The 24,365-nt window shown below is 41.6% G+C and overlaps 1 protein-coding gene across 2 annotated transcripts in view; it reads left to right on the top strand.

Annotated features, from left to right (window-relative positions):
- The window catches only part of LOC132833351 (interleukin-15-like), a 95,913-nt gene extending 88,529 nt beyond the window's left edge, over window positions 1-7,384 (top strand). For both annotated transcript variants that reach the window (XM_060851547.1, XM_060851546.1), the window contains exon 9: window positions 4,395-7,384. The gene's annotated coding sequence lies outside the window, so the exon portion shown is untranslated. The remainder of the gene's footprint in view (window positions 1-4,394) is intronic.
- Window positions 7,385-24,365: the final 16,981 nt, after the last annotated feature.

Genomic DNA, 24,365 nt, shown 5'->3' with positions numbered 1-24,365 from the left:
TTGCCAGCCATTTCAACTCCCCCTCCCACTCCCCCAAAGATATGTCATCCTGGGCCTCCTCCATGGTCAAAATAAGGCCACATGTAAACTGGAGGAAAAACACCTCCCCTTCCACCTCATGAGCTTATAACCATACGGCCTTAACATAGAATTCACCAGCTTCCAAATCTCCCCACCCCCCACCTCATCTCAGGTCCAGCCATCCCCTCTCTGCCCTGCCCCCTTGACCTGACCTAACCTGTCCATCTTCCTTCTCATCTATCCACTCCAACCTTCCCAATGACCATTCATAATCACCTCTTACCTGCATCCACCTATCATCATTTCACCTACCTCTCCTCCAGAGGTCCAGCCCCAGACCCCTCCCTCTACTTATTTCTCAGCCCCTTTCCCCCTCCCAGTCCTGATGAAAGGTTCTAACCTGAAATGTTGATCCCCTGCTCCTCTGATGCTGCTTGACCTACTGTGTTTTATCCAACACCACATTTTATTGATTCTGACTTTCCAGCATCTGCAGTCCACACTACCTCCAAGTTGTGGAGGTGCCAATATTGGACTGGGGTGGACAAAGTTAAAAAAAAATCACACAACACTAGGTTCTCACCCAATAGGTACATTTGGAAGTACTAGCTTTCAGAGCACTGCTCCTTCATCAGGTTACTTCTAAATAAGCCTGTTGGATGATAACCTGGTGTTGTGTGATTTTTAACTATCTCCAGACTGACCTCATTAGCAATCTGCCAGCTGCAGATGCATCTGTCCATGACAGTATCAAAAAGAGTGACCACCGCACAGTCCTTGTCAAAACGAAGTCCCACCTTCACATTGAGAATAATGTCCATCGTGCTGTGTGGTACTATCCCCATGCTAAATGGGACTGACTTTGATCAGATCTAACAACTCAAGTCTGGGATCCATGAGGTGCTGTGGGCCATTAATAGCAGCAGAATTATACTCCAGCACAATTTGTAACCTCTTAGCCTGGCACATTCCCCACTCGGCCATTACCATCAATCCAAGGAATCAACCCTGGTTTAATAGACAGTGTAGGAGGACAACCCTTCAGGACTTCTTCACCTCCTGATGCTGCCTGATCTACGATGTTCTTCTAGCTTCCTGCCTGTCTACTTTGGATTCCAGCATCTGCAGCTTTTTTGTCTCTAAACAGCACATGCAACAAGTGATAGAGCTAAGTGATTCAACAGCCAGTGGATCAGATCTAAGTTCTGCAGTCCTGCGATAAATGGTGGTGGACGATTAAACCACTTAGAGGAGGATTCTCCACAAATATCTTTCACAGCAATCTTCAGCCAGAAGTGCAGAGTGGATGATCCATCTCGGCCTCCTCCAATGGTTGCCAGCATTACAGATACCAGTCTTCAGTCAATTCGATTCACTCCATTGATATCAAGAAATGGTTGGAGACACTGGATACGCAAAGGCTACTGACAACATTCCAGCAATAGTTCTCTACCAGAAAATGCTGCTCCTGTAGCTAAGCTGTTCTAGGACAGTTACAATACTGGTATTTACCTGACAATGTAGAAAATTTCCCAGGTATATCCAGTACATTAAAAAGCTGGACAAATCCAACCCACCAATTACCAGCCTACTCTCGATCATTAGTAAAGTGATAGAAGGTGTCATCAACAGTGCTGTCAAGCAGAACCTGCTCAGTGACACCCAGTTTGGGTTCCTCCAGAGCCACTCACCTCCGGACCTCATTACAGCTTTGGTCTAAACATGGATAAAGAAGCTGATGTCCAGAGGTAAAGTGAGAATGACAGCCCTTGACATCAAGGCTGCATTCGAACAAGTGTGGCACCAAGGAGCCCAAGCAAAACTGGAATCGATGGGTATTGGTAACAAACTCTCTGGTGGTTGGAGTCATACCTGACACAAAGGACGATGGTCATTGGAGGTCAGTCATCTCAGCTCCAAGTCATCTCTGCAGGTGTTATTCAGGATAGTGTCCTCGGCCCAACCATCTTGAGCTGCTTTATCAACGACCGGAGTCCCTCCATCATAAGGTCAGAAATGGGGATGTTTGTCCATGATTGCACAATGTTCAGCACCATTCGCAACTCCTCAAATACTGAAGCAGTCCATATTCCAAATGCAACAAGATCTGGACAATATTCAGGCTTGGGATGACAAGTGGCAAGTTATATTCGTGCCATATAAATGCCAGGTTATGACCATCATGAAGAAGAGACAATCTAACCACTGCCCCTTGGCATTCAATGGTATTACCATCACTGAATCTCCCATTGTCAACATCCTAAAGGTTATCATTGACCAGAAACTCACCTGGACTCTCTACATAAATGCAGTGGTTGCAAGAACAGGTCAGAGGCTAGGAATACTGCGATGAGTAACTAACTCACTTCCTGATTCCTCAAAACCTGTCTACCATCTACAAGGCACAAGTCCGGAGTGTGTTGGAATACTCCCCACTTGCTTGGATGAGTGCAGCCCCAATAACACTCAAGAAGCGTGACACCATCCAGGACAAAGCAGCCCACTCAATTAGCACTACATCCACAAGCATCCACTCCCTCCAACAGCAACGCTCAGTAGCAGCAGTGTGTACTATCTATAATAAGCACTGCTGAAATTTGCCAAGGATCCTTGGACAGCACCTTCTAAAGCCATGGGCACTTCCATCTAGAAGGACAAGTGCGGATTGAATGTCCCCTTGAAAGCACTCACCATCCTGACTTGGAAATATATTGCCATTCCTTCACTGTTACTGGGTCAAAATCCTGGATTTTCCTCTCTAATGGCATTGTGGATCAACCCACAGCAGATGGACTACAGCGGTTCAAGGCAGCAGCTCACTACCACTTTCTCAAGGGCAACTAGGAACAGACAATAAACGCTGGCCAACCAGCAACATGCACATCACACAAGATGAATACATTTTTAAAAAGTTCATATGGTTTTTAAAAATTCACTAGCCTTCTCTGCTTAACCTTGAACCTGTGATTTTGACCCAAGGTTACGAGGTTGCTTCCATAACTCATCGATACAATGGAAGGGAGGCAAGTTCATCTGTGACAATCACAAAGTTGTATTACCCCTGTCTACAATAGGAAGGAAAACTTGGAAGAATTATTATTTACAGGATTGCATATATTTTACAGACTCAGTGTACCAAAATTTGACATGACTTTTCTGCTGGACAAAGAAGATCCTGATGATATGAAGACAGATGATGGTTTGGACAGATTGTTAACTTTAATGGATAAAATTTAAAACTGTCCTGAGGCATGGTCAGATTGTAACATATTTAGAAAGACTGATGAAATTTCATTTGGAAATTCCCTAATCTGTGCTGGCATTTAAGCTATCAGACTACCAAAGTATCAAATATGGAGAGAGTTTAGTTTTGACAGGAGTTAAATTTCCAGATAAACATACAGCATTGGAACAAATGTCAGAAACTCTAAAAAAAATCCTTAGGATAACATTCCTTTCCAGCAGAATGAGGAGCACAAAGGAAATGATTGCTGATATTGTTATGGGCCAGGCCAGACCCCCTCAAAACAGTTCAAGAAGGTAGCCCAGACCTAACTTTTCTAGTTGTTTTAAGCAGGCAAAGTGTATGAACCAAAAGTAATGCAGCTGGCCTAACCACTTGCTTTTAAACAAAACAATTTATTTATACACGAACAAAAGAGAACAGAATATAGAATAATGTAACTTAATTGAATACCTCGGTAAACACTATCACAACTTAATGATGCTGCTCCAAATACTTGGCAACATCTCCATAAACACCCCCTTGGCAAAAAAGGTAAAATCAAACACAGGTTCTTACAGGAGAGATGTTAGAGAGAGAAAGGATCAGCTTAGAGCTGTCTCTTTGGGTCCAGCAGCTTCTCTGTGTTCCTGGTTAAACATGACAAGCAGCTACAAACAAAACAGCTTGCTAAAAAGAAAAACAAACCGGAGAAAAGCTGAGCTGGGAAAACTGGCCACTCTTCGTTTCATTGTACAAGTGTTTTTTTTAAAAAGTGGAAGCCTTTTACCTGAGGCAATATCTGTTAGCTATAATCAAATTGGCCCTAAAGCCCACACAAACCAGACATATCGGACCCTCGCCATTTACTACCCCTCTTGAAAAAAACACAAGGACAGAATAACCCTGTCAAAAGAGCAGCATCATTACAATATGACTCAATGAAGGGCACAATGTTAAATTGGTGAAACCGCCTTGATATGGATCACAGAGGACAGTATAAATAGAGAAATATGACTGAGATAAATGAGGGCAGAATTGCTATTGATAATTTGAAGAAGCAAAGAGAATTTAGGATTTAGAATAAGAGAAACATCAATTCCTTGTCTATCAGAATTACTAAAAATGTTCTCTTAAATCTATTTTCAAGTTTAAAGATTCTACCACTGATGAGGCTCGACTACTGATGCTGGAACTGCAAGCTCAGGCATACTAAGGGCCTTCTGGCTTCCCACAAACCCGGCCTTCTTGCGAAAACCCAGAACTGGAACCCAACCAGGGTGGGGAGAAGACCCAACAACACGGTGACCTGACATCGGAGGCCCTACCAGACTGACTGCAAAACGCCCCAGAGTGCTCATGAATGAGACGAGTGCCCAGGACCCCATTGGACATCTACTTATCTTGCTGACCCGTCGGAACTCTCAAGACCGTGATTTGTACACAGGACCAATTTGGGAACTCTTACCTCTCAGAGCAGCAGATTTCCTTCATAGACACCCAGGATTGACTGAGAGCAGCCATTCAACCAGGAAATGTGGGGGATACGTTGGACTTCAGGTGAGACTAGAACTTTGGGATTTGTGTCCCCCCAGTATAGTCCTGGTAAGCATCCAAGCCATTGAGAACAAAATGGATGAACTTAAAGCTGGACTCAAAAGGAATTGAGAGAATGCTCTGTGCTCTGTCCTACAGAGACATGGCTCACTCCTGCTACACCTGACTGTGCCTTACAACCTTAGGGCTTCTCAGTTCACTGAAAGGACCCGTCAGCGTCCTTGGGCATTGCAAGGGGCAGTGGGATCTGCCTCCTAATCAACATCCTGGTGCTCAGATGTGGTGACCCTAGCAAGTTACTGCTCCCTGGACCTAGGATATCTTACAGTAAAGTTCCATCCCTACTACCTGCTGAATAAGTTTACCTCTATCCACCCTGATAATAGTTTACATCCCATTCCATGCAGAAGTGAAAAGTGCACTTGACGAAGTGTACAACACTGCAAACAGTCTTGGAACAGAACACCCCAAGGCCTAGTCCATTGTAGCTGGTGATTTCAACCAGACCAACCTCAAGAACTTACTGCCAAAATACCACCAACACATGTCCTGTCCAACCAGAGGCCCGAATGTCCTTCACCATTGCAATACAACCATCAAAGATACTTACTGCTCCAGCCCCCATCTACATTTTGTAAAATCACAATGTTGTGCTCCTCCTCCCAGAAGTTGAAGCATGAGAACCCAGTATAGAAAGTAATGCAATATTGCAATGAGCCAACAAAAAAGCTTCAATTGGACTGCTTACAGTCAGTGGACTGGTCCATATTCAAGAACTCAGCAAGCAACTTAAACTACTGTTAGAGACTTCATTAGTAAGTGCGTAGAAGACTGCATACCATCTGAATACTCCCCAACCAGAACGCATGGATGAACCAGGAGATCCACTCCCTACTGAAGTCCTGGTCTGACGTGGGGCAAACCTACCTTATACAGGAAATCCATGTACGAACTTTGTAAGACCATCAAAGACACCAAGAGGCAATACCAAACTAAGCTTCAGACCCAGACCAACGACACGGACATTGGTTGTTTGTGACAAGGCTTACACAACTGATGGGCTACAAAGAGAAGTTGAGTAGAAATCATGGGCAACAGTACATCCCAATCCGACAAGCTCAATTCATTCTATGCTTTCTTTGAACAGAATCTCAGTGAAACAATGTTACCTACCCTCAGATACACCTGCACCTATGGTCACTGCTGTAGACATTGGATCGGTCTTCATGAGATGAACCCATGGAAAGTGATTGGCCCGGATGGAGTCCCCAGCCAAGCACTCAGATCCTCTGTAGACCAGCTGGCGGGAGTATTCACAGATATCTTTAACCTCTCCTTACTATGATCTGAACACCCTACATGCTTCAAGAAGACCACTGTTATCCTAGTGCCAAAGAAAAATCATGCAGTGTGCCTCAATGACTAATGCCTAGTGCACCTGACCTCCATCATTGTGAAGTGCTTTGAGAGGTTAGTCATGGCTCATGTCAAGTCCAGCCCACAAAATTGCCTGATATTTTGCAATTAACCTCCCAACACAACAGGTCCACAGCAGACACCATCTCTCTGGCCCTACAACATCCCTGGAATAGCTGAATAACAAGGATACCTAAGTCAGCCTTCTACTTATTGACTACAGCTCTGCCTACAACACCATAATTCCAAAAAAAAACTCATCTCTAAATTCTAAGACATAGGTCTTGGCTCCCCCCTCTATAACTGGATCCTTGCCTTCCTGACCCATAGACCACAATCAGCAATGACAGGGGATAACACATCTCCCACCATAATCCTCAATACAGGTGCCTATAAGGATGCTTAGTCTGCCCCCTACTGTAGGCTTTGTAAACTCACAACTGTGTAGCCAAAGTTTGACCCAACGCCATTTACAGGTTTGCTGACAACTCCACTGTTGTTGGTCGGATCTGAAGCAATGATGAGACAGAATACCAGGAAAAGATTGAGTTCTTTGCAGCATGGTATAACGATAACAAGCTCTCCATCAACAACAGAAAAACAAAGGATCTGTCATTGACTTCAGGAAGTGAAGTGGAGGGCACGGACCTGTCTCCATCAATGATACTGAAGTGGAGATGGTTGAGCGTGTCAATTTCCAGGAGTGATGATCACCAACAATCTCTCCTGGTCTTCTCACATCAACGCAATGGTTAAGAAAGCACAACAGCATCTCTACTTCCTCCAGAGGCTAAAGAAGTTTGGCATGTCCAAAAGTATTCTTATCAAATTTTAATGATACATTATCGAAAGCATCCTATGTGGATGCATCACAGTGTGGTGTGGCATCTGGTCTTCCCAAGACTGTAAGAAACTACAGAGAGTCATGAGCACACCCAGTCCATCACGCAAACCATATACTTCCCGCTGCGTTGGAAAAGCAACAAACAAAATCAAAGATCCCTCCAACCCTGGTTATACTCTCTTCCACTATTCTCCAACAGGCAGAAGATATAAAAGTTGGAATACATATATGAATAGATTCAAGAACAAGCTTCTTCCTCATTGTTATCAGACTTTTGAACAGACCTATCACATATTAATTCTGATCTCTCTCTCTCTGCACCTTACCTGTAGCTCTAACATTGTATTGGCATGCAAAACCAAACTTCTCGCTGCATGTTAGTAGATGTGACATCTATAAATCAATAAAGTATTATTACCCCATGAATTATCCCAAACAGCAGAGCATTTTAATTATGCAGTATTAGACAGTGGATGTATGTCTACAGTATGTGGAATAGACCAATTAGACTGCAATCTAGACTGTGAGTAATAAGGGTTTGGACAAAATTAAGGAATTTAAGAGTTCCACAAGTTTTAAAATTGAGATAACAAACTAAAATCTTTGAGAAGAGTGGTAATTTTTGTAAAATATCTGAAATGAATTATTTTATTATCATAGATGTAGTTTCAACAGTGAAATATTGTTGTGATTAAGTAGCAGTTAATGGAGAAAACACAGATGAAACTGGTTATAGAAAACAATGAAGCCAGTGAATCTGAAGTCAGTGGTGGGGAAACTACTGGAGAAGATAATGAGAGACAGGATTTATTCACATCTGGAAGCAAATGGACCTGTTAGAGATAGGCAGCATGGGTTTGTGCAGGGAAGATCATATCTCACCAAGTTGATTGAGCTTTTTGAGAAAGTGACAAGAATGATTGATGAGGGAAAGGAAGTAGATATCGTCTATGTGGACTTTAGTAAGGCATTTGATTAGATACCTCATGACAGGCTGGTTCAGAAGGATCGGGGTGACCTAACTAGATGGATAAAAAACCTGGCTTGGTCATAGAAAACTGAGAGTAGCAGTGGAAGAGTGTTTTACAGAATGGAGATCAGTAACTAGTAGTGTTCTGTAGGAATCAGTGCTGGGACCTTTGTTGTTTGTAATATATATAGATATAAATGATCAGGAGGAAAATGTAGGTGATCTAATTAGTAAGTTTGTGGTTAAGATCAAAATTGGCAGTGTTGAAGATAGTGAGGAGGATTGTCAAAGGATACAGTGGGATACAGATAGATTGCAGATTTAGGCAGAGAAATGACAAATGGGGTTTGATCTGGACAAAAGGGTGACTTCAACTTTCCCAATATTGATTGAACCTCCTTAGTGCAGATGATTTGGATGGAGCCATTTTTGTCAGGTGTGTTCAGGAGAGTTTCCTTACTCATTATCTAGACAGGCTGACGAGGGAAGAGGCCATTTTGGATTTGATGCTCAGCAATGAGTCAGGACAGGTGTCAGATCGCACGGTGAGAGAACACATTGGTGACAGTGACCACAACTACCTCATATTTACCATAGCCGTGGAGAGGGAAAGGAGCAGTTACCATGGAAAAATATTTAATTGGGAAAAAGGAAATTATGACGCAATCAGACAGGAGTTGGGAATTACAGATTGGGAGCAATTGTTCCACAGAAAGGACACAACAGAGATGTGCAGACAATTTAAGGAGCAGTTGTTGCGAGTAATGCTTAAATTTGTTCTTCTGAGATTAGCAAAAAGGGGTAAGATTAAATAGTGTTGGATGACAAGAACAGAGGAGCTTCTCGTCAAAAGGAAGAAGGCAGCTTACGTAAGGTGGAGGAAGCAAGGATCTAGCACAGCTCTAGAGGATTACAGGCTTGCTAGGAAGGAGCTCAAAAATGGACTGAGGAGAGCCAGGAGGGGCACAAAAAAAGGCTTGGCAAGAAGGATTAGTGAGAACTCAAAGGCATTTTACCCATATGTGAGGAATAAGAGAATGATCAGAGAGAAGACAGGGACAATCAGGGATAGCATAGGGAACTTGTGCGTGGAGTCTGAGCAGAGAGGGAAGCCCGAAATTAGTTTTTTGCTTCATTTTTCACTAAGAAAAGGGACCTTGTTGTGAATGAGAACTTCGAGGAGCGGGAAAACAGGCTTGAACAAATCAAGATTGAGGAAATTGATGTGCAGGAAATTTTGGCAAACATTAAGATAGCTAAGTCCCCAGGGCCAGATTTATCTTGGGTTGCTCCAGGAAGCAAGAAAGGAGGCTGCTAAGCCGCTGGTGAAAATCTTTGCTTCCTCATTCTTCACAGAAGTCGTATCGGAGGATTGGAGGGAAGTGAATGTTGATCCTCTTTTCAAGAAGGGGAATGGGGAAATCCCTGGCAATTACAGACCAGTCAGTCTTACATCTGTGGTCAGCAAGGTTTTACAAAGAATTCTGAGGGATATGATTTATGACTATTTGGAAAAGCATAGCATGATTAAAGGCAGTCAGCATGGTTTTGTGAGGGGCAAATCATGTCTCACAAATCTTACTGAGTTCTTTGAGGTGTCGAGACAGGTTGACGAAAGTCAAGCAGTGGATATGGTGTACATGGATTTCAGCAAGGCATTTGATAAAGTCCCACATAGTAGGCTAATTCATAAAGTCAGGAGATGCGGAATACAGGGAGATTTGGCTGTCTAGATTCAGAATTGCTTGGTTGTCAGAAGGCAGAGTGGTTGTAGATGGAAAGTATTCTGCCTGGAGATCAATAGTGAGTAGCATTCTGCAGGGTTCTGTTGTTGGGCCTCTGCTCTTTGTAGTTTTTATAAATGAGGAGGTTGAGGGGTAGGTTAGTAAATTTGCAGATGACACAAAGGTTGGAGGTACCCTTGATAGTATCGGGGGCTATTGTGGGCTGCAGTGCAGCATTGACAGTATGCAGAACTGGGCTGAGAAACGGCAGATGGAGTTCAACCTGGATAAGTGCGAAGTGATGCATTTTGGAAGGTTGAACTTGAATGCTAAATATAGTTTAAAGACAGGATTCTTGGCAGTGTGGAGGAACAGCGAGATCTTGGTGTTCAAGTGCATAGATCCCTCAAAGTTGCCATCCAAGTGAATGGGGTTGTTAAGAAAGCTTATGGTTTTTTGGCTTTCATTAACAGGGGGATCGGGTTTAAGATCCGCGAGATTTTGGTGCAGCTCTACAAAACCCTGGTGCGACCACACTTGGAATATTGTGTCTAGTTCTAGTCGCCTCATCATAGAAAAGATGTGGAGGCTTTGGAGAGGGTGCAAAGGAGGCTTACCAGGATGCTGCCTGGACTAGATGGCATGTCTTATGAGGAGCAGTTGATTGAGCTCAGACTTTTCTCTATGGAGAGAAGGAGGAAGAGAAGTGACCTGATCGAGGTGCACAAGGTAATGAGAGGCATGGATAGAGTTGATAGCCAGAGACTTCTCCCAAGGACAGGATTGACTGTCATGAGCGGTCGTAGTTTTAAGGTGTTCGGAGGAAGGTAGGTAGGTTCTTTACACAGAGTTGTGAACGCATGGAATGCATTGCCAGTGGGAATGGTGGAAGCAGAGTCATTAGGGAAACTTAAGCAAGTGCTGGACATGCACATGGACAGCAGTGAATTGAGGGGAGCGTAGGTTAGGTTATTTTATGTTAGATTAGGATTAATCCTCAGCATGACATTGTGGGCTGAAAGGCCTGTACTGTGCTGTACTTTTCTATGTTCTATGTTCTAAATACAAGGTGACACATTATGGATGATCAAATTCAGGTGTGAATTATACAGTAAATGGCAGAACCCTGAGGAACATTGATATATAAAGGAATCTGGGTGTACAGATCCACAGATCCCTGAAAGTGGCAACACAGGTGAATAAAATGGTCATGAAGTCGTATAGTATGCTTGCCTTAATCAGTGGGGCATCAAATATAAATGTTGACATGTTATATTAAAATATAATTAGGCCACATTTTGAATATTGAGGGCAGTTCTGGTCACCACATTACCAGAAGGATATGGATGCTTTGAAGAGGGTGCAGAGAAGGTTTACCGTGATATTGCCTGGTCTGAATGGTTTTAAATATGAGGAGATGTTGAATAAACTTGGATTGTTTTCACTGGAAAGACAGGCCGAGAGATGATTGGATAGAGGTCTAAAAAATTATGAGAGCTATTAATAAAATGGATAGTCAGAAGCTTTTTCTGAGGGGGGAAAGGTCAACTACAAGTGACACAAGTTCAAGGTGAGGGGGCAAGGTTTAGGGGAGAAGTGCAGGGAAAATTTTTCACACTGTTACAACATGGCGGTGAACCCTTCTGTTAATTCAACCAAGCACCCAGAAAAGCTCACCTTGCCTCGTAATCTGTTAAAATATGAGTGACAGAAAACTCCTAAGTTCCATTATTTGAAGAAATAATATCAATTTATTTTTTACTCTAAAAATGAACATCAAACAACAACTATTCACAACACTAAGCCCCTCTTTCTCTTAACTGTTTATTACCTGCCTCCAACTTATTAAAATTACATCAACTTAGTTTCAAAACCACACAGTCACTGTTGTCTTCTTGACTTCACTTTTCTGCTACTGAATTCCCTGGATCATCTTCTTTCTTTTTAACTATGAATATGTTTCATATGAAAAAGTTCATTCGATAGAGTGTTTCCGAATCTCTTGGGTGTCTCTCGATGGCTGTTGCTCTATCTCCAATTTTCAAAATGTCTGCATTTTTATATCCCCAACATTGGATCGTCTCATTGGTTCGATGTTGGCAAAACAATAAATGCAGCTTAATTGGATTTTAGTCTCCTGGGGCATAATTTACACTGGCTAAATTCAAATTGTTGTCAGGTATCCATTTCACAGCCAAACATTACATATTTTCAAGTTTCTGGGGCTGCCATCTAGTCATATCACAGGTACAACACACGCCTTCAACTTTATAACAACACAGAGGGTCAGGGGTGGCTGGGAGACAATGCCAGTGGAGGTGGCGGAACGACGCACGTTAGTAATGTTTAAGGCATATCTTGATTGACACATAAATGTGAGACAAATTGAGAGATAGTTACTGTGCATGAGCAATAAGTGGTGGGTCTAAATAAGCATTAATAATCAGCGCAGGCTTGGTAGGATTAAGAGCCTGCTCCTGTGCTGTATTGTATTATGTTAGAAAAATCTGTGAATTTGTAATTCACACAATTGGGACACTGCTGTATCCTTTTAGTGGAACATAACCTCTCCACTAAAAAATTAAAGATGTACTTTTTCCTCTGGGGGGTGGGGGGGGGGGGGGGTAGAAATTTAGATGACAAAGAATCAACCGTGTTAAAATTACATAGGAAATTTGTCTAGCTATCCTTAAAGGTTAAGAGAAAACAAAGGGTGGAGTGTATGATAAATCCAGAGTAGAGATGTGATAATGAGAGATTTTGCAAGAAGTACCCAAAGACATCATTGTAGTTTATAGTAAGTCTGTCCTTAGCAAGAGCTTTTCTGTGGTTTGCCATCTTGCTGTGGTGGAGAGGCTTGAGTGTTCCATTGATCCTAATAGTGATACCATTAGGAGTTCTGAACTCCTAGCAGAGCCACACATGACAGTAAGGTTGAAGGGAGGAAGCACAGTCCAAAACAAGTCCTCAATGGCAATTCAGGTGGAAGATATTTGTATATCATGTGATAATCATGAGATGTTGGGTGCAACAGTGAATGAAGGCTGCAACAGTAGAGAGGTCCCCAGTCTTTGAAGTTTCCTTGCCACCAGAACTGGATCCACCTCTGTCAAGGACCATGAGTCTGCTGATGTGCAATAGCATTCGTATGTTAAAAGATGCCCTGCACAAGATATCTACCAAGAGGAATTCAACCTGCCTACACAGACTACACAAGCCCTGCGGTGATCAGCAAGAGGCAATAGGGACAACATTGTGAGATCTGGAAGTCTCTAGGTCCAGACTGGTGATGAAGTTTGACTCAGTTATAGAGTCATAGAGATGTACAGCATGGAAACAAATCCTTCAGTCCAACCAATCCATGCCGACCAGATATCCCACCCCAATCTAGTCTCACCTGCCAGCACCTGGCCCATATCCCTCCAAACCCTTCTTATTCATGTATCCCTCCAAATGCCTCTTAAATGTTGCAATTGTACCAGCCTCCACCACATTCTCTGGCAGCTCATTCCATACATGTACCATCCTCTGCGTGAAAATGTTGTCCCTTAAGTCTCTTTTATATCTTTCCCCTCTCACCCTAAACCTATGCCCTCTCGTTTTGGACACCTCGACCCCAGGGAAAAGACTTTGCCTATTTATCCTATCCATGTCCCTCATAATTTTGTAAACCTCTTTAAGGTCAACCCTCAGCCTCCGAAGCTCCAGGGAAAACAGCCCCTGTTCAGCTTCTCCCTGTAGCTCAAATCCTCCAACCCTGGCAACATCCTTATAAATCCTTTCTGTACTTTAGATTAGATTACTTACAGTGTGGAAACAGGCCCTTCGGCCCAACAAGTCCACACCGACCCGCCAATACCCCTACGTTTACCCCTTACCTAACACTACGGGCAATTAGCATGGCCAATTCACCTGACCCGCACATCTTTGGACTGTGGGAGGAAACCGGAGCACCCGGAGGAAACCCACGCAGACACGGGGAGAACGTGCAAACTCCACACAGACAGTCGCCTGAGTCAGGAATTGAACCCGGGTCTCTGGCGCTGTGAGGCAGCAGTGCTAACCACTGTGCCACCGTGCTGCCCACTACTCTTGCAAGTTTCACAACATCCTGTACAGCTGCAACATGAATTCCCAACTCCTGTACTCAATACTCTGTCCAATAAAGGAAAGCATACCAAATGACTTCTTCACTATCCTATCTACTTGCAACTCCAATTTCAAGGAGCTATGAACCTGCACTCCAAAGTATCTTTGTTCAGCAACACTCCATAGGACCTTACCATTAAGTGTATAAGTCCTGTTAAGATTTGTTTTCCCAAAATGCAGCACTTTGCATTTATCGGAATTAAACTCCATCTGCTACTTCTCAGCCCATTGGCCCATCTGGTCTAGATCCTGTTGTAATCTGAGGTAACCCTCTTCGCTGTCCACTACACCTCCAATTTTGGTATCATCTGCAAACTTACTAACTGTACCTCTTATGCTCGCATCCAAAACATTTATGTAAATGACAAAAAGTAGAGGACCCAGCACCAATCCTTGTGGCACTCCACTGGTCACAGGCCTCCAGTCTGAAAAACAACCCTCCACCACCACCCTCTGTCTTCTACCTTTGAGCCAGTTCTGTATCCAAATGGCTAGTTCTCCCTGTATTCCATGAGATCTAACCTTGCAAATCAGTTTCCCATGGGGAACCTTGTCAAACACCTTACTGAAGTCCATATAGATCACATTTGTTTTGTTCTTGGAAAAGGAAGAGGAGAGCATCTTGGCAGCTTTCTTGATGACTAAGCAGGCTTCTTCTGGCATCTTAATACTGGTACTGCTGCCCAACAGAAGACTTGAAAAGTAGGCAAATGGCAGTTGAGGGAAGAAAGTGGTGATTACACCTTCTGAAGAGGAAAATCTGAGGATCAACCTAGGACACATGGAATTGGATTTACTATCAAAAGCTCATCAACTGACACTCAGAGCTCCCGTTGGCATCAACGGTTGCTTTGTGATTCTCCATCTTTAACTCGCCACGAATCAAAAGGCAATAGTTGTGAGTGCCTAAACCCCAACTCTTGTTGCCACAGGTGAGTCTAAAGAAAGCTTCTATTCCAGCTTGGACACTAGACTCACCAATATTCCGAAGGAAGATAATATTATTCTCCTTGAATACTTGAACAGCAGTGTTGGGAAAGGTGCCCAACTCTAGAAAGGAACTAACAGAAAGGAAAATCTTGGAAATTGCAAGGGATTCTCCTACTTATCAAATATGCAGAACAACACTGGTCATCAACAACATACAGTTCCACCAAAAAGACAAGTTAAAGGCTTCGAGGAGACATCCATGATCAAAGCACTGACATATGATCAATTACATATTGTTCGATCCTGAGACCAAAGGACACCCTCATTATCAGGGCAGATGACTGCTGGATAAACCATTGGATCATCTGCTCCTCAAGGTCCAACAAATGCCACCAGAACAACTGAACATGAAGCTACAGTTTAGGCAAAAGCTCAATGTTAAGCAGTTTCAAGGACCAAACAAACGAGCAATCTTCCAACAGTGTCTCCACCAAAATCACCAAAGAACTAATTTTAATGAATTGGAAAGAGCTGAAGACAGCCATCATGTCATGTTGTGAATAAATCATCAAGACCAGAAAAACACTCAGATTGCGTCGACGAGAATGACCATCCAAGATATCATTAACTAGAAGAGAAAAGTTCTGTGCTTGGCAAAACAATATCCTCAGGGAGGCAAAGAAGAGATCTCAACAAACAACAAAGATGGAGTTACCAAAGAAGAACTAGGAAAATCAAGAACTAATGATGGATTGAGAAATTCTAAGAAGCTGCAATTCCTTGCTGACAAGCACAACCCCCAAGGTTTCTTCAGTGCCACCAACACCCTGGCCTCAAAGTGGTGTCGAGTAAGGATGGCATCCTTTTGAGAGAGAAAAAAACATTAGTCTCAGATGGAGAGAACACACCTCAAAGAACTCCTAAACCACAATACAATCGTCAATGAGGACACATTTGAGGAAATCCCCCAACTCTCCATCAAAGATGATCATGGATTCTTACCTAATGTCACAGAAGTTGAAGCCTCCATTTGACACAAAGACCGGAGACACTGCAAGTGTACACGGGATTCCAGAGGAAACTTTCAAACTTGGAGGAGCAGAGCTTACCTATCATCACTGTTCCTGGAAATCTGGGACAAAGAAGAAATCTCTACCAATCCCCAGGATGCTGCTATTGCCACCATCTTCAAGAAAGAATACAAAATGCACTATGGGAATTGCTGAGGAATCTCTGTACTCACTATCACTATAAACTAATCTGCCTCTCCCAGTTATTGACCCCTCTACTAATGGGAAAAGTCTTCCAGTATTTACAGTTTCTATGACCCTCAGAACCTTGTACACCTCAATTGGATTCCCCCTCAGCCTTCTGTCCTTAAAGGAAAACAGCACCAGCTAACTTGACACTCTCCTAGCTGAATCACTCCAGTCCAGTCCAGGTGTTTGAGTGCCAACTATTGGTGGTCAAATTCCGCTTTAATTAATTTCTCTGCTTTGTGGAACTCTGAGGTTCATGGGCAACAGTAGCTTCTGGAAGCTGAATTCAAAGTGTCAGCACCCTCACTGTTGAATGTGGAATCTCTGAGTGGTTTTCAAGCAAAATGCTGGCATCAATCTTCCTTCTTATGCTACTATAAGGACTGTTCATTAGTCTATGGTGGAGGATGGACTATGAATATGTCTCTAGACAAGACACTTGCCTTTCTTTCACAAGATGCAGTTTATTATGCAACATAATTATATATAGGCAGTCAAACAGCTTAGTTTTAAAATATTTCATTTGTCTTCATCTGTAATCCAAACTCACATACTTGTTTCAAATTTCTTTAATCTTAAATCTTGCTTTATCTTGAGTAATATTGACTTCTAGTTCTGTAACCAAAGTGCAAGTTACATCTTATGCAATATCTTTGGACTTTCAGGACCAATGTTTTAGGAGCAATGCCCAAAATTCATTCTTGTTAGCAAGCTCTTGACGCTTTGTAAACTGGAGGGGCCCTTTACTTGGCAAGTATCACAATAATCATTATAAGCGATGGATGAATAGAAATTTAGCTAATCAAATATATAACACAATAAGACCATTAGACAAAGGAGCAGAAATTAGGCCATTCGGCCTATCGAGTTTGCTCCACCATTACCAATCATGGCTGATAAGTTCATCAGCCCTGCCTTGTCCCCATAATCTTTGATCCCCTTAACAGTCCAGGAACATATCCATCTCTGTCTTAAGAATACTCAATGTCCTGGTCTCCACAGGCTGCCGTGGCAATGAATTCTAAACAATTCTCTCCTCATCTCCCTCAAAAAGTCTTCCCTTTACTCTAAGGCTATGCCTTTGGTAGCTGGTCCCTCCAGCTAATGGAAACATCTTCCAACATTCATTATATTTAGGCCTTTCCCTATTCTGTAAGTTTCAGTTAGATCCTCCCTCATTTTTTTAAACCCCATTGAGGAATGTAGAGTGCTCAAACATTCCTCATTTGTTAAGCCTAAATGATATGCCTGATATGATTTCTATGCCTTCTCAGACTAATATTTTAAAAACTATCAAACTGTGACCCAAGCTATAAATTTTGAAATTTAGCATAGCAAAGACAGAAAGTCAATTTATGTTAACAAATAAGCTCAGTCTTCAAATTTAGAGTATAGAGAACAACAAACAATTGTGTATTTTTCTCAAAACTTAATGGAAAATTAGAATCACATAACTGAATTCCCACTCCCCTGAACAATGTGGGCAGTGGTGAGAAAGTTGGGAAAATACAGTTAAAAATGATAAAACAGAATTTGACATTGTGAAAAGAAATTCAGATTTTCCCATTAAAGGTTAAATAGCAAGTTCAGAATCTGACTAATGAGGAACATATATCCATTTTCTCATGTATTTACAACTCGTGAATAGCCCAATTCACTCCTATTCTCCTTTGCTGAGAAACTAGATGGTGCCAATTCCTGACATGAAAATCAAAGCCATAAGCTGGCAGCTGCAGCTCACTGCTTCTCAGGCCTTCATCCAACTTTGTCTTCATGACAATGTCCCTGCATGCTCCATGAACACTGACTTCCTCCATCTTTCATCCACACAGATCAGTACAACCACACCTTCAGCCTCTGACAGCTCTTGGACCAACTTACATTCCACTTCAGCCCTTCAAGACTTCCATTTTGGAGCTCAGGAACATTTATGAATTGCATGCTTCTGCCAAGTTGGCTTGCTCACAGGTACGCAGATGTATCTCATGCATTAACATATGATTGCTAACTTATTTTATTGACATTCACTCACTTTGCATCTACTTGAAACCAGCTTCTTTGGCTTGTAATGTTTTTCAGCCCATTGATTCTTCAGTGCTAGGTTACAGGCTACCAACCTTTCTAGCTTGCATTGTTATACAGTACAGGCTGAGGAGACAGGTCATAGTTTAGAGCACTGAACAGCCAAGAGTGTGGTCCTGTTGCTGTATGGCACCATGCCATGTCAGTGTCAAACCTTCAGCATGTGTCAGCAACTTACATGGCAAATGCATTGCATGTGCTTCAATCAGATGACCATGTGTGAAAATCCTTTTTGCAAAAGGAACATTCTTGTGATCGAACTAGAACTTGCTTTTGTTTGTGTGTTTTGCTTTGCTCCACATGTTGGGCAGTCACTCATAGAATCAAAAGATTTGAACACTCTTTGTTTTGATTTGTTATGTAATTTGAATTAGAGTTATTATTAGTTTTATTTTCCAATAAGTATAGTGAAAATTGGACAAGTCACTACTTACATTGACATCTTATGTACAAAGATCCCTAGGTACAGCTTCTTCATGTAGCCCTGAGGCAATGTTGTATCTCATAAGATGTGTCTTTCATTCAGAAGGTGGTGGATAGTGTGCCAGTCAAGCATGCTGCTTTGTCCTGGATGGTGTTAAGCTGCTTGAGCGTTGTTGGAGCTGTGTTCATCCAGGCAACTGGAGAGTATTCCAGCACTATCCTGACTTGTACCTGTAGATCTTGGACATGTGCTGTGGAGAGAGAAGGTGAGTTACTTGCCACAGAGTTCCCAGCCTTTGACCTGCCCTTGGACCCACAGCGTCTACATAGCTAGTCTATTTCAGTTTCTGGTCAATCCTGTCCCACAGTATGATGACAATGGGGATTCATCATGCGAATGCCATTAAATATCATATATAGATGGTTAGTTTTTTTTATTAAAGTGGTCTTTACCTGGCACTTCTGAGGAACAAATGGTACGTGTTACTTATCAGCTCAAGTTTGGATGTTTGCTGCAGTTACAACTTAATTGGGGAAGCTTGTCAATCACAAAATATTTAAAATCCCAATTAGATTACAAAGACTACTAATTTGTCCAACTGACTGCTGTTCAGGACAAAAGCAATTCATACCAAATTTAGTCAGTCGCAGAAAAATAACACGATGTATTTTAACACAACTTTAACAAAAATAAAAGTATTTCTAATCTATGACTTTGTTGTTTAACTGCACCTCTGCAAAAATCAAAACTTAGATATACTCATTCACGATTAAAACATTCACGAACAGGCTAACAATTTAATGCGGATAATTTGAGTGGAGAAGGAATATGGAGTTACATGCTATAATAGTGATGATATCATGAGCATGTCTCTTAAAGGTTTACTGCTCACTAGCTATGAGGCATGATACAATACCCCTTTTTACCAAAGGCAAAACATTGTACTAAACAGGCAAACATGACTGTACATGGATAAATGTTGTCAATTCAATAATTATATAAACTGATAAAACGAGTTTACAAAATTAATAATTTAAATTTCAGTATAACATTTGTATGTTGACATCTCTGGTCATTGTACACCCTTTTGGGGATGTACATGTTCTGTTTGGATGTTCTTGGTTATCACCATAGTTTTCTTGCTGCTTGATGATGTCACGCATCATTGACAAAGTTTTCTCCCTCCTTCTCTCTGTATTTGATTGGCATGGTGTAAATTGATCTGAGTTGGTTTCTGTTCCTTTACAGGGTAGCACCATCAATAATGATTTTGTATAATCTGGGCTGATTGCATTATCTGGAAAACATTTCTAGAATTCAAGTATTCTTGTTTTGGACTTAGGACCTACACTTTCTGCCCAGTGCACAGTTGTGGTGGTTCTCAAACAGCTTGCTGGCCATGTATTTCTTTCATTCTTCAATGTCTTTCGGGAGGCAATGGCCTGTTGGTATTATTGCTGGATTGTTAATCCAGACTCCCAGGTAATGTCCCGGGGACCGGGGTTTGAATCCCACCATGGCAGATGGTGGAATTTGAATTCAATAAAATAAATTCAGGAATTAAGGGTCTAATGATGACCACAAAACCATTGTCAATTGTTGGAAAACCCCATCTAGTTCACAAATGACCTTTAGGGAGGGAAATTGCCACCTTTACCTGGTCTGGCCTACATGTGACTTCAGACCCACAGCAATGTGGTTGAATCTTAACTACCCTCTGGGCAATTAGGGATGGGTAATAAATGCTGGCCTAACCCGTGACACCCACATCCCATGAATGAATAAAGAAAAAAGAAAAATGTTCTGTTCCTCAGGGCGTTTAAACAGTTGGCTATCGCATTTGCTTTCTGTGTACACTTAGTGCTGGAATACCCATACATTTCCATTCATGATGCATGAAACTGCAGCTATACAATGTGGGAAATTTGCATTGTTGCTTAACATTTGGTGGTCATTGATTTGGTACTACATGCCACATATTCTGCTGGACTGTTTGAGTAATGATAATGAGGTGACAATGTCTTATGGGCTGCTCCCCACATCCACACATTTTGAACTGCTTTGCCAGTGAACTGCAGTACATTGTCAGACTCTATCTATTTTAGTAAGCTTGATAAAGTTGAAATTGTGGTCAGCTTGTGTTAGCGATGGTTGTATTCATTGTGTTACTAACTTATTGAACAATGGGAAATTTCGGGAAATAATCTGACATAGTGATGCAATCTTTCTTGTGCACTTTGAATAAGTATGTTGCTATTTTTTCCCAAAGAGAGGATTGAATATTGTATAGATGTAAAGGCTCCCTCCACTTCTGGTGTTGATACATTGAAATGTGTCACATGCATTCATGAGTGCACAGATTCATGTTAACCTTTTTGTGCATTCAATACCCATACATCTCTGGTGTGATGTTGCCCTCATATTCTAGCACAATATTTTCTCTGTTAGGTCTAACTTGCCTTTAGGAACGACTTGTCATGATATGCAGTATAAAGTTAATTTCTATATTGCCAAAAGATTATTAAACCCTCTCAGGTACTTTCTTAAATCTTTCAAGTTATCCTGGGGCTTTGCAACACTTGTTGCTGTTCATCATGTAAATGTTCTAATTATAACTTTCCAGACTGGCTCTGGCCAAACTGTTACAGATCTACTTCAAGAATGTCTTCAACTTTAGCTGGTTTGATTGAGTCATGTATGACTGTACTACAATGGGTGTGGTTAGAATCTTATGAATTGTAACTATACTGAAACTCGTGCATACTAAAAGTCCTTCCACAGCTGGAGCATTGGGCTGCAAGGGAGACATTGGCTTTGGAAGTTGCCATGGGATTCCTCAATATTGACTCCAATATTGATGCCAAGGCAAACATGGGCAAGGAAACCTCCTGCTGATTTTTTTTGTTCATTCATGGGATGTGGATGTCACTAGCCAGGCCCGTATTTATTGCCTATCCCTAATTGCCCAGAGGTCAATTGATTACCAAATACTGTTCCCCCCTCAGCATGTGAATCAATTCACCTCTATGTTGAGGAGGAAACTGGGGCAAGAGCACAAAATGTACGCTGGGTGAGGGATTTCAATGATCATCACTAAGAGTGGCTCGACAGCAGCACTTCTAATCAAGCTGGTTGAGCCTTAAAGGACATAGCTGCTAGACTGGGTCAGTGGTGGATGGTGAGGAATCAACAAGAAGTAAAAGCATACTTGACCTTGTCATCACTAATTTTCCTGCCAGAAATGCATATGTTCAAGACAGTATTGGTAAGAATGACCACTGTACAGGCCTTGTGGAGACAAAGTCCTGCATTCATGTTGAAAATACCTTATATCATGTCTGGTGGCACTATCAATGTGTTAAATGGAACAGACATTAAACAGATCTGACACCTCAAGGTAGGGCATCCATGAGGTATCGTGGGTCATCAGCATTAGAATCATATTTGAACACAAGAGCAACCGCATCACCTGACACTTTCCCCACTCTTGTATTATTGATCTCTTTAAGATAATAAAATGATTCACAAAGATCTCTATTATTCCAACTCACAGCATTTTATTTCCTTACAAAAAGAGCCTCAACCCACTCAGTCGTCCTTAGTGATAGTTATGGAGTCTTAATTCTGATATCATAAACTATGAATTCTTGTGAATTCTTTGTAATGTTTCTGATGCATGTAAATCATTTTACTATAGCAAGAGCAAAGTCATGCAAAATATACCAAATACTGTCTGAACAAGGTTCTTGACCAGTCATATGATTTTCAAATTAATTCTTCCAGAAATGCATCTCAGTGCTTCTATTGTTTTTTATGGTATTGCTGAGGTACTTCTACTTTTATTAATTTTTTGTGTGTTTGAACTTCCAGATCCTGGTGTTCTCGATCCCATTTAGAGCCTTGTAATCCAAGCAGCAGATTGCCTCCTTATTTCTCTTATTCAACTGTATCACTTCATACTTTATTGAAATTCATTTTTATCCAGTCTACAAGTTATTTTGATGTCTTCCTATTTTACTTTTGTCTTTCTGGTAATTACAGTGTCTTAGTTTTTGATATTTTCCACAACCTTTTTATCAAGAACCTAATATGTATCTGATAATATATTTGGAAGAGAGTTAAGGTGAGAGTCATTAGCTTGGGCCAGCGTCTTTTAAATGAAACAAAAACAGGGAATTTCTTCTCACGTTACACTCACTTTTCTTAAAAGAAGCTGTAAACTAGTGCCTATGATACTTGTAAAAAAAGTTTAATTTTCTTAAGGTTTAATCTACTGGTGAAGGAGATTCAGAGCTGGTACAAAATGGTTTTTGCAGTGGCTAAAGTGGGGAATGTTATTAAAGGGATAATGTGATACATTCATGGTTCTAATTTGCTCACATCTGTGCAAGCATTGAATGGAAAATAGACATAAATTACATTTGTGACTTAGTCAAAAACAAGCTTCTTCTGACAGGCTAAAATCCTTGTAATGCAAAGATGTAATGCACCATTTTTCACATCTGGGTTGAGAACATTTGAAGGCTGCTAATATTGCAGCTATGTGGTTTATTTAGAAACAAACACAGCAAAGAACCTCAGTGTATGGTGGTAAAGATAAAAGCTGTTGGGGGAAATATAATGAACATTAGGACCATGGTGTACATGTGCATATAGATTTGAAGATTTTATGCTGGTCTTGCTGTTTTGGAACTCAATCTTTCTGCTAATGCCTCCTTTAATCATGCATGGTTAACAGGCATTCAGCAGATGGAAGCAATCATCAATAGAGTCTTGTGTCAGTTAGTAGCTTGCTTCTGAGTGACAAGTTTCTGGGTTCAAGTCTCACTTAGGGTCTCAACACAAAAATGTAAGTTAATATCCCAGTGGAATACTTCATTGTCAGAGGTGCTGTTTTTGGATAAGATGTTAAACCAAGTCTCCACCTGCCTGTTTGGATGTAAAAGATCCCGGCGTATAGTTTTGGTCTGGAGAGTTATGGTTTTCTAGCCAATATTTGTGGACATTGGGCCACTGGAAAATGACACAGGAGAAGTAGTAGTGGGGAACAAGGAAATGGCTGAGGAACTGAATAATTACTTTGCATCAGTTTTCATGATGGAAGACATGAGTAATATCCCAAAAATTCAAGGGAGTGAGGGAGCAGAGCTGAGTATGGTGGCCATCATCAAGGAGAATATGCTAGAAAAACTGAATGGCCTGAAGGTGGATAAATCACCTGGATCAGATGAACTACAGTCCAAAGTTCTAAAGGAGATAGCTGAAGTGATCTTTCAGGAATTGCTAGAATCAGGGAAGGTCCCAGAGGGCTGGAATATCGCTAACATGACACTCTGTTTAAAAATGGAGTAAGGTAAAAGACAGAACATTACAAACCGATTAGCCTAACCTCAGTCGTGGGTATGATCCTGGAATCCATTCTGAATATGAAATTTCTGAATACTTGGAAGTGTATGGTAAACAGGGCAAAGTCAGACTATGTTTCATCAAGGGGAGGTCACACCAGACAAATCTGCTCGAATTCTTTGAGGAAGTAATGAGCAGGTTAACCAAGGAAAGCCAATGGATGTTCTCTACCTGGTCTTCAAGAAGGTCTTTGACATGGTAGTGCACAGGAGGCTATTGAGTAAGGTAAGGGCACATGCTATCACAGGCAAGATGCTAACATGGATAGAAGCTTGGCTGTCTAGCAGAAAACAGAGAGTAGGGATAAAAGGGTCCTCCTCAGGATGGCAGCCAGTGACAAGTGGTGTTCCACAAGGCTCA

This window comes from Hemiscyllium ocellatum, chromosome 36, assembly GCF_020745735.1.
Source record: "Hemiscyllium ocellatum isolate sHemOce1 chromosome 36, sHemOce1.pat.X.cur, whole genome shotgun sequence".
Classification (NCBI taxonomy): domain Eukaryota; kingdom Metazoa; phylum Chordata; class Chondrichthyes; order Orectolobiformes; family Hemiscylliidae; genus Hemiscyllium; species Hemiscyllium ocellatum.
This window is presented reverse-complemented; position numbering and strand designations above follow the sequence as displayed.